Source organism: Carya illinoinensis, chromosome 7, assembly GCF_018687715.1.
Source record: "Carya illinoinensis cultivar Pawnee chromosome 7, C.illinoinensisPawnee_v1, whole genome shotgun sequence".
NCBI classification, from domain to species: domain Eukaryota; kingdom Viridiplantae; phylum Streptophyta; class Magnoliopsida; order Fagales; family Juglandaceae; genus Carya; species Carya illinoinensis.
Genome location: NC_056758.1, coordinates 30,736,216 through 30,746,362, shown reverse-complemented (window position 1 = coordinate 30,746,362; position 10,147 = coordinate 30,736,216). Strand labels below are relative to the sequence as shown.

Here is a 10,147-nt window from a genome sequence, read left to right as displayed (position 1 = left end):
CAAACTGACCCCCCCCCCCAAAAAAAAAATGTATAAATACATTTTTATAATCCCAAAATCCACAATAAGTGATACCAGATTTCATCTCTTGTACTCCAACAATTTCGTTTTCCAGATGCTCAGACTCCTTCAAGGATTTCTCTTCTGCTTCTTACAATTCCACCAACTGTATCAGATGTCAATATTTTTAGAGAGAGGGAGAGGGTGTCAAGCAATTTGATCTTGAGTAAGTTCTCACGAGTGCATCAAATTTAGGCTCGTTTTGAGGAGTTACTGTGACTGCATACCTGGGGAACTCTATGTCTACAAACTTGGAACACTATTCTTCTTGAGTAAATTTGAAACAATTGGAGATTGGAATATGGATTAATAAAAACTCAAGAAAAGTGAACCATTTTCATTAAAAGGCAATTTCAAATAGACATGAAGCAAGACAGTACCTAGCGGGACAAATCATTTGGTATCTGGTATTTGAGACCAATAGATTCACTTACAAATCAATTCCAGCTGCGTATATGTTCACAACTAAACATACTCCAGCTTCAGAAAATCTCTCAAGAAAGTCCTGTGTATTTAGGCTATGCCTATATCTCTCATCAATAATATTCTTATCTATCGATCAAAAAGAAAATCTCTCAAGAACTTGCCTCATGGTAAACCTATATGTCCCTCGGAGTTTGATGTAGCCGTTTACTTATCACAATAAGTGCGGAATCAACACTACTAATCTAAATTTTAATTGAGTTCAAGAAGGTTTCTCTGCTAATCTGGCAGCAATAATCAGCATAATAATGAACTTGCTTTGTGAACGATAAAAAAAGGGGCCTCGTACATATTCCCTAACATATCCTATCTATTTACATGCATAAGCTGTTTTACAGCCAATTTGAGCTCCAATTACAAGGATTTTGATTCACTTTCCTTTTTTCCTTTTTTTGCAGAGACATGCAAATAGTTATACTACAAGCAGAAATCAATATGTGGTACACCTTCATTGTACAGGAACTCTTAAGGATTATGCAACTCTAATAACAGAAAGTAGCCCCATAAAACTGAGATACATGGTGGGTGCATTCACCAGTGAGTTAGAAAACAAACTGTCATAAGCCTCTTTGTACATATCCACCAAGCGAGACCCAATTTCTTTTCTATAGTACTCCCAATCTATGGGTTCAGATACTTGCATGAACCGAGGATCAATAATTCACAATCATTAGTTAGTTACATAAAAAACACAAGCTCATAAATTACCATTCTCATTGACAGTGATCAATATGTATGAAGCCACTTTTTATATATAAATTAAAAGCCACATATAAAATGTTCCTATGAGCTCCTACATGTCATACTTTCCAAGCGTGCTCTTTCTTTGAAACATTGACCATTAGACGTGTAGTACTACAATCTACTATCATATAATTATAGCTCCCAGTCATTAGGCATTGTCATGCCAGCATTCTGTTTTCTTTGACACCAAAAGTGGCAAAATTTGCATTCCATAAACTTTCCGACACTTCTCACCAATCAAACAGAACGTAACAAAAGTCGCAAAGAATAAAAATAAATGAACCCATATTTTTCAATCTCTTTCCCAGAACTGTATTTCACCAAACCCTAACCAATCACAGAATAACTCTGATGAACAGGAATGAACAATGAATCACCTTACCTCCTTGGGATTGGGTCTCTCCAGTACACTCTTTGGAGGTACCTCCAATATCGTTGCAGCAAGGCTTTTTCTTATCACTGCCCATTAACAGCTACGGTGTCTACTCTTTTGTTTTTTCCCTGCAAATTAAATAAAAATATACAAAATCGGTGAGACTGCAACTCAAGAATTAAGCGAAACCAAAACCGTTCAGAGAGATTAGTTTTGAGATACCACCTTCTTTTATCCTTCTGCTTGTGCATGAGCCGGTTTCTTGCAAGGCAAAATTGTTAGACGAGTAGGTGACTTTGAGAGAGAGAGAGAGAGAGAGAGAGAATTTGCGTGAACCTTGCCTTCAAGAATCGAAAATCCCACGTTAGTTCCCAAAGAAGACGCCATTTATTCAATAAGGTATTCTTCAAAGGAAATCAAAATGCAGATGCTACGAATAGAGATAGGTTTAGAACTCACAAGGGAGACAAAAACACCTCTGGACTGCTGCAGAGGAACAAGAAATCCCAAAACAGAAACATCAAAAAGAAAAATAAAAACAAATAGAGCTTGTGCCGTCCCTCGGGGTTCTTTAAGTACGTCTTATGCCCCCGAGATTGCGCATTTGTCGAGGATGAAGACAACGTCATGGCCACGGGCGTCGTCGCTGCCGATGCCGACGTCATCACCCCGTTTCCATAACCGTTGTTCCCGCTGTGCATCATCATCTCAATTCTTTCCGTCTCTCCGCTCATCTCTCAGTGCCTATAATATCGTATGCTCTGACATTTTCATAGCACTCTCTCTCTATCTCTCTATCTGATTCTATTGATTCTTCTCTCGAGTCACTGTATTTCTCTCTACATACATGGACTTTTCAATTTTGGAGTATATATTTTATAAGAGTATACAACGGCTGAATAGACATGAAATGAAATGAGAAATCCAACCTCCGTTCTCTGTAGTTAAATTTTAAATTTTCTAGCCGTTAGCTTCAAGCAATATTAGCAAAATCGGAAGAGAAATGCAAACGGCCCTGTACACTTGTATTCGTTTAAGTTAATAATTTTCTTGGCGTTGGTAATTTTAAGTTGAGCAGTACGGAACCTTAAACCGCTGTTGCCTGTCACAAGACTATGTTGCCTAAAACCAAAAACCTCGTATAATTTGCACCACTTAAAGCAAAGTGACACGATTGGCCTGAATCCAGAGGATTTAATATTTAATCCAAAGATTGAATATTTTGAAATTAGCTGGAATAATTACTGAACAATTCATATTTTGTTGTAAAATAATATTGTAAAATTGTATGACTACCTTGAGCTAGCCGTCAAATGCACAGTGCATAGTGCCAGCATAGTAAATGGCATAGTAAATGACCGACATAGCACAGTATGCATAGTACCAGCATAGTACTGCATAGTAACTGGCATAGTAAATGACCGACATCGCACAGTGCATAGTACTAGCATAGTACTGCATAGTAACTGGCATAGTGAATGGCCGACATATGCACAGTGCCAGTATAGTACTGCATAGTAACTTGCATAGTTCCCTTTGTACGCCTATATATATCGTTGAATTCTTTAAGAAATTCATAAGTTTCATAACTTCTATGAGTTCTATCTCTCTCTCTCTCTCTCTCCTTTCGATAGTTTTATAACACGTTATCAGCACGAAAGTTCTGACGATCTTGAAGCTAATAGTCCTCTACTTCAAGTAAGTTTTTCAATATATTTTTATATTCTTGATTTATATATGTAAAAAATGTCAAATCTTACAAAATTAGAATTCGTTGCTCTTGACATTTCTGGGAAAAATTATTTATCTTGGATCCTTGATGCTGAGATCCATCTGGATGCGATGAACGTGGGAGATACAATTAAAGAAGGAAATCAAGGGTCCCTGCAGGACCGTGCTAAGGCAATGATTTTCCTTCGGCACCATCTTCATGAAGAATTAAAAACTGAGTATCTAACGGTGAAAAATCCACTTATTTTGTGGAATGATTTAAGGGAGAGATATGAACACCAGAAAACTGTAATCCTCCCAAAAGCTCGTCATGATTGGATGCACCTGAGGTTGCAAGACTTCAAGAGTGTTAGTGAGTATAACTCTGCACTCTTTAAAATTAGCTCGCTATTGAAATTATGTGGTGAAAAAGTCACTGATGATGACTTGTTAGAGAAGACATATACTACTTTTCATGCCTCGAAAGTTCAAGAAATATTCTGAACTTATATCTTGTCTTCTATTAGCTGAGCAAAATAATGAGCTTTTATTAAGAAATCACCAGTCACGTCCTACTGGTTCTATATCATTCCCTGAAGTGAATGGTACTAGATTTACATCATTCCCAGAAGCGAATGGTGCATCTTTTCAAAGAAAAAGAAGGCGTAGACGTGGTAAGAAAAACTATAGAAGTGGAGGTCCTAGAAGTGACCACACTAAAAGGGAAAATAATAGATATACACCGTACCACCAGAAGTGGTTCAACTCAGAAAAGGGCAAAGGTCTTCAAAATAAATTTGTAAAGAAATATGAAGATGAATGCCATAGATGTGGTATGACTGGACATTGGTCTCGTACCTGTCGTACAGCTAAACACTTGGTTGACTTATACCAATCTTCCATAAAAAAAAAAAAAAACAAAGAAATTTGAAACAAATTTTGCTGAACCATCATATGCTGTAAATTCTATAGATGGAGAAGATATTACAAGTCTTGATGTTTCTGATTTTTTTGAGGATTCTAGTGGTAGAGTTGATCATGGAAGTGTTCATTTTTAATTAATGTATTTCCTTTATATTATTGTAAAATATTTTTATTCTGTAATGTTTTTTTTTAGTAATGAAAGTTTTATATATTTTGTAGAATCATGAGTCTTATTGATGAACTTTCTATCTCCGAGATGAATAATAAAGATGTATGTCTGGCTGACAGTGTTACAACTCACACAATTTTTAAGGATAAAAAAATATTTTCAAAATCTAACATTGAGTAAAGCCTATATTTATACCATCTCCGGTTCATCGAATCTAATTGAAGGCTCCGGAAGAGCTTATATTGTGTTGCCTAATGGCACCAAATTTTGCATTAATGATGCTCTATTTTCTTCACAATCCAGAAGAAATTTATTAAGTTTTAAAGATATACGTCGTAATGGTTGTCATATTGAAACCATTAACGAAGACAATAAAGAGCATCTTCTCATTACTAAAATAATTTCGAGCCAGAAGCTCGTATTAGAAAAACTGTCTGCCCTCTCATCTGGATTGTATTATACAAAAATGAGAACAATTGAATCACATGTTGTAATGCACCAGAAGTGCATTGATCCCAAAATATTTATGACTTGGCATGATCGCCTTGAACATCTTGGATCAATAATGATGAGACGAATAATTGATAATTCGTATGGGCATCCCCTAAAGAATCAGAAAATTATCTTACCCAATGAATATTCATGCTCTGCATGTTCTCAAGGTAAATTGATTATCAAACCATCTATCTCAAATGTTGGTTTCGAATCTCCATCTTTTTTATAAAGGATTCATGGAGATATATGTGGGCCTATTCAACCATCAAGTGGACCGTTCAGATATTTTATGGTTTTAATTGATGCATCAAGTCGATGGTCACATGTTTGTTTACTTTCCACTAGAAATACTGTATTTGCTAAACTTCTTGCACAAATAATTAAGCTACGAGCACAATTCCCTGACTATCCAATTAAAACTATTCGATTGGATAATGCAGGAGAATTTACATCTCAAGTTTTTGATAATTATTGCATGTCAATAGGAATAGATGTTGAACATCCAGTTGCCCACACACATACTCAAAATGGTTTAGCTGAATCATTGATTAAAAGGCTTCAGCTAATCGCTAGACCTTTACTCATGAAATCAAATCTTCCTATTTCTGCTTGGGGACATGCTATAATTCATGCAGCATCATTAATTCGAGTTAGACCATCAGCATATCACAAATATTCACCATTACAGCTTGCATTTGGTCAGCAACCAAATATTTCTCATCTTCGTACTTTTGGATGTACTGTATATGTTCCAATTGCACCTCCACAACGTACAAAGATGGGCCCTCAACGTAGACTTGAGATATATGTTGGGTTTGATTCTCCATCTATTATCAGATACCTTGAGCCTCTTACAGGGGATATGTTTAAGGCACATTTTGAGGATTGTCATTTTGACGAATCCATTTTTCCAACAATGGGTAATGAGAGGTCGGTGCTTGAAGCACGACAAACATTGTGTAATGAGAAGTCGGTGCCTGAAGCACGACAAGAAATTACTTGGAAAAATAAAGCTCTTTCCCAATTTGATCCTCGTACAAAAGAATGTAATCTAGAGGTTCAAAAGATTATTCATTTGCAAAGTGTTGCAAACCAATTACCGGATGCATTTACTGACACTAAAGGTGTGGTAAAATCATATATTCCTGCTGTTAATGTTCCAGCAAGGATTGCAATCCCTGAAGGACAAGTTGCCAAAATAGCAATAGGCGAGTCTAAGATACGCCTGAAGCGTGGACGGCCTATTGGTGCTAAGGACAAAATTCCTCGGAAGAGGAAAATACAAAATGAATTTAGTACTCCTGAAGAGTCCATACCAACACAGGCCATAAGAGTAATTGATGCTCATGAAGAGAGTAAATCTCCTGAGAAAGAACCTCCTGAAGAGGTATTTCATGAAATGTCTTCCCTTGAAGAGGGACAGGTACCTGAAAATAACGAGATCTCGATACATTTCATGAATACAGGAGAAATTTTGAATAGAAATAAAACTGTTGTCGACAACATATTTTCATATAAAATGGCTCTTGACATTACCAGAAGTAATGAAGAAATTGAGCCAAGAACTGTCGAAGAATGTCGACGTAGAGATGACTGGCCAAAATGGAAATCAGCTATTAAAGCTGAATTAAACTCGCTAGCAAAGCGAGAGGTCTTTGGACCAATTATACAAACACCAAAGGGTGTAATGTCCGTTGGATATAAATGGGTATTTATACGTAAACGTAATGAAAGTAATGAAATTGTGCGATATAAAGCACGACTTGTTGCACAAGGTTTCCTGCAGAAACCGGGGATTGATTATGAGGAAACATACTCTCCTGTTATGGATGCAATCACATTCAGATATTTGATTAGTTTGGCAGTTATAAAAAGATTGGATATGCAGTTGATGGATGTGGTCACCGCATATTTATATGGATCATTAGATCATGACATATATATGAAAATTCCTGAAAGATATAAAATGTCTGAAGCTTCTAATCTGAGTACATCCAGAAGTATGTATTCTATTAAGCTTCAAAGATCTTTATATGGGTTAAAACAATCCGGACGCATGTGGTATAAACGCCTTAGCGAATATCTATTGAAAGAAGGATTTGAGAATAATCCAATATACCCATGTGTTTTTATTAAGAAATCAGACTCCGGATTTGTTATTATTGCGGTTTATGTTGATGATCTAAATTTTATTGGAACTCCTGAAGAGATCAGAAGAACTGCTACATATTTAAAGAATGAATTTGAAATGAAAGATCTTGGCAAAACGAAATTTTGTCTCGGCCTGCAGCTCGAGCATTTGCCAAATGGAATTCTCATTCATCAGTCAAATTATACAGAGAAAGTCTTGAAACACTTTTACATGGACAAAGCTCATCCCCTGAGTACTCCAATGGTTGTTCGATCACTTGATGTGCAGAAGGATCCATTTCGTCCTTATGAAGACAATGAAGAAATTCTTAGTTCTGAAATACCTTATCTCAGTGCAATTGGAGCCCTGATGTATCTTGCAAATTGCACTCGGCCTGATATTGCATTTTCAGTTAATTTACTTGCAAGATATAGTTCCGCACCAACTCGAAGACATTGGAATGGCATTAAACATATCCTTCGATACCTTCGAGGTACGGTTGATATGGGATTATTTTATCAATATGGTTCAAGTCCACAATTAGTTGGATATGCAGATGCAGGTTATCTTTCAGATCCACACAGAGGTAGATCTCAGACTGGATATGTATTTACTTATGGAAATTCTGCTATATCATGGAAATCTGTCAAACAAACACTATCTGTTACATCTTCAAATCACTCAGAGATCATTGCAATTCATGAAACAAGTCGAGAATGCATTTGGCTAAGATCAATGATCCAACATATTCAAGAAAAGTGTGGTCTTCCAGTGATTAATGATAGTCCAACAACTTTATACGAAGATAATGCTGCTTGTATTGCTCAAATTAGAGGAGGATATATCAAAGGTAATAGAACCAAACATATTTCACCTAAATTCTTTTATACTCATGAACTTCAAGAAAAAGGTGAAATTAAAGTCAAGCAGATACGATCAAGTGATAATCTGGCAGATTTATTCACAAAAGCATTACCAACTGCAACATTTAAGAAGATTGTGCAGAACATTGGAATGCGGAGACTTGAAGACCTTTTATCATGCACTTTTCAGGGGGAGTAACGTCTTGAAGACTTATGCTGATTGTACTCTTTTTCCTTCGCTAAGGTTTTATCCCACTGGGTTTTCCTTCGCAAGGTTTTAATGAGGCAATCTTAAAGCATTTTACGGTACACATGAATATTGTACTCTTTTTCCTTCGCCATTGGTTTTTTCCCACATGGTTTTTCCTTGGCAAGGTTTTAACGAGACATATTCATTATATGTGGTCATCCAAAGGGGGAGTGTTGTAAAATAACATTGTAAAATTGTATGACCACCTTGAGCTAGCCGTCAAATGCACAGTGCATAGTGCCAGCATAGTACTGCATAGTAACTGGCATAGTAAATGGCCGACATAGCACAGTGTGCATAGTACCAGCATAGTACTGCATAGTAACTGGCATAGTAAATAGCCGACATCGCACAGTGCATAGTACTAGCATAGTACTGCATAGTAACTGGTATAGTGAATGGCCGACATATGCATAGTGCCAGCATAGTACTGCATAGTAACTTGCATAGTTTCCTTTGTATGCCTATATATATCGTTGAATTCTTTAAGAAATTTATAAGTTTCATAACTTCTCTGAGTTCTCTCTCTCTCTCTCTCTCTCTCTCTCTCCTTTCGATAGTTTTATAACATATTTATAGATTTTAGATATTTATTTGACACAGTTTTTCTCTAAATTTGGTCGAAGGAAAATGTATGAGCTCACATAATCTCAGTCCGTGTCTCTTGAACCAGAAATGCTACGTACAGGGGAGTTGACGCAGGAATTGCGCACATCTCCTACTGTTTTATTTTTCACTTCTTTTTTCGTGCGCAATTCCTGCACCAAATTACCTGCATCAATTATTTTTCTTTCTAATATATTTAGAGAGAGCAAGAGCTGACAAAAGATGAGTGTTTGCGTGGATCATATATTATGAGTAAATAAATATATAGTGGTTTTTTTAATAAAAATATCCTGTCATATATTTGTATGTATGTATAATATATATACACACTGTTGTGCTTCTAACCTGTCCGAAAATCACACAAAACAATTTTAAAGTGGTTCGGCAACTTGCCTACATCCACTGGAGCCTCTTTTATAGACTTTGTACAAGATTTACAAAAATCTTCAAATTCTCAATTTTCCCTCACGTCCCTCTTTCTTTCTCCTCTCCCACTGCCCTTGATCTCTCACCTTAGTGAGGATGATCTTTCTGCAACTGAACTCTCTCCTATTTATAGGAGGAGTTCTCCTCAAACGGTTGCCAAATTCGGTGCAGCAAATTGCTGCTAAAATTATGGGATGGGTTGTCTGTGGGAGGCGCCTAACATTGTCAAGGGAGAATGGGTGGCCTAATAAGCCAAAGCACCTTACGGTGCATGTGCAAATTAGACCACTTGGGTGGCTCTCAACAATCACCCCCTCCACCCAAGTGTACCATACCAGGCTGCTTGCAAACTGATTCATTCTTCAAATGAATACACATTTTTCTTTGACATGAGAGACTTCTGCTATCGAATACGCTCCAATGCATCTGCAGGTACGTCTTCAAATGGATGTCCAAATGCTTCTCCAAATGCATCTTCAAATGCATTAGCATCGTCTACATCCACGGAGCTTGCAAGGGATTTTCTTCAGAGGAGATTTACCAGTGCTCAATTGCACAATCTCAACTCTCTAGGATTCTTCTTTTGCTCGAGTCCATGAGTTCGCACTCATGTACACCTTGAGCAAACTGAGCTTCGCTCTAGGCTCATCCGAGCGAACAATCTGCTTCGCTCTAGCCACATCCGAGCGAACAATCTGCTTGGTGCCTTTACAGCTTTCAAACCAGGCTCCATAATCCTACAATCACACCAATCTCCAACCTGGAGACTGGTTCTCAACATGCCGAGCTCTATTTCCAGCATGATCCCTTATACAATTTTACAGCTCATGTCTTCAAGTCAGAAGACTAACTAAAGTGATGCATAACTTTAGTTCACTACGTACAATGCCCTTAATCAACACATCTACATAGG

General features: G+C 37.0%; 1 long non-coding RNA gene across 1 annotated transcript; it reads right to left on the bottom strand.

Annotated features, from left to right (window-relative positions):
* Positions 1–3: 3 nt before the first annotated feature.
* LOC122315186 lies at positions 4–2,639 on the bottom strand. Its single transcript, XR_006243964.1, has 3 exons — positions 2,120–2,639; positions 1,886–2,001; positions 4–1,788 (listed from the first exon to the last, which is right to left on the bottom strand). It is a non-coding gene; the product is annotated as an uncharacterized LOC122315186 (long non-coding RNA).
* Between the last annotated feature and the right edge of the window lie 7,508 nt (positions 2,640–10,147).